The sequence below is a fragment of the Equus caballus genome, unplaced genomic scaffold (assembly GCF_041296265.1).
Source record: "Equus caballus isolate H_3958 breed thoroughbred unplaced genomic scaffold, TB-T2T haplotype1-0000016, whole genome shotgun sequence".
NCBI classification, from domain to species: Eukaryota; Metazoa; Chordata; class Mammalia; order Perissodactyla; family Equidae; genus Equus; species Equus caballus.
Window position 1 is genome coordinate 7488838 of NW_027222391.1, and position 1424 is coordinate 7490261.

The window sequence follows — 1424 nt, forward strand, 5'->3', positions numbered from 1 at the left end:
AACCACTTGCCGGACTTTCCAGAATCACCTACCGGGAAGGCTGGACCCACCTCTCAAATGGGCCAAAATCAAGTGCGGGAGAAGCCAGAAGCACCTGCCGAGCTAGCTGGAAGCACCTGCTCGAATCCTCGGAAGCACCTGTGGGACATGCCAAAATCACCTGCCGGCTACGCCAGAACGACTTGGTGGACAATCCGGAATCAGCTGCCGGACATGCCAGAACCACCTGTCAGACGTGCCGGCACCACGTGCCGGACACACCAGAATCACCTACCGGACACAACGGAACCACCTGCCGGACACGCCGGAACCACCTGCTGAGTATGGCGGAACCACCTGATCCACTCCCCAGACCACATGCTGGACACGCCAAAATCAGCTGCCGGCTATGCCAGAAACACTCGGCAGACACTCCGGAATCACCTGCCGGGCATGACGGAAGCACCTCTCAGACGTACCAGAACCACATGTCGGAAAGACCGGAATCACCTGCCGGACAAGCTGGAATAACCTGTCGAGAACGCCGGAACCACCTGAACAGTACGCCAGAAACAACTGCCAGACACATCAAAATCACCTGGAGGACACGCCAAAATCACCTGCCCGACACGCCAAAATCACCTGCCAGCTAGGCCAGAGCAACTTGGAGGACTCTCCAGGATCACCTGTCGGCCATGCTGGTACCACCTCTCAGATGTGAAAGAACCACATGTTGCACACTCCGGAATCACCTGCCGGGCTTGCCGGAACTACCTATCAGACGTGCTGAACCACATGTCAGACGCTCCGGAATCACCTGCCAGGCATGCTGGAACCACCTCTCAGAGGTGCCAGAACCACATGCCGGAGACTCCGGAATCACCTGCCGGGCATGCCGGAACCATGCCTCAGACGTGCCACAATCACGTGCCTGAGAGACCGGAACCACCTGCCGGACATGCCAAAATCACCTGCCGGCTACGCCAGAACCACTTTGCGCACACTCCAGAATCACCTGCTGGGCATGCCAGCACAACCTCTCAGAAGTTCCAGAAGCAAGTGCGAGACAGGCCGGAACCATCTCCCGGACAGACCGGAACCACAGGAAACACTCGCCGGAACCACCTGCTTGAGTCACGGGTCCCACCGGCCGGACACGCCAAAATCACCTGCCCGCTACACCAGGACCACTTGGCGGACAAGCCGGAATCACGTGAAGTGCATGCCGACACAACCTCTCAAACGTGCCAGAACCTTGTGTCGGACACCCCAGAACCACATGCCGGACAGACCGGAACCACCTGCCGGACACGCCAGAACCATCGGCTCGACTCGACGCAACCACCCACGGACATGCAAAATCACCTGCCGTCTACGCCAGAACCACTTGGCGAACACTCCGGAATCACCTGCCGGGCATGCCGGAAACACCTCTCAGACATGCC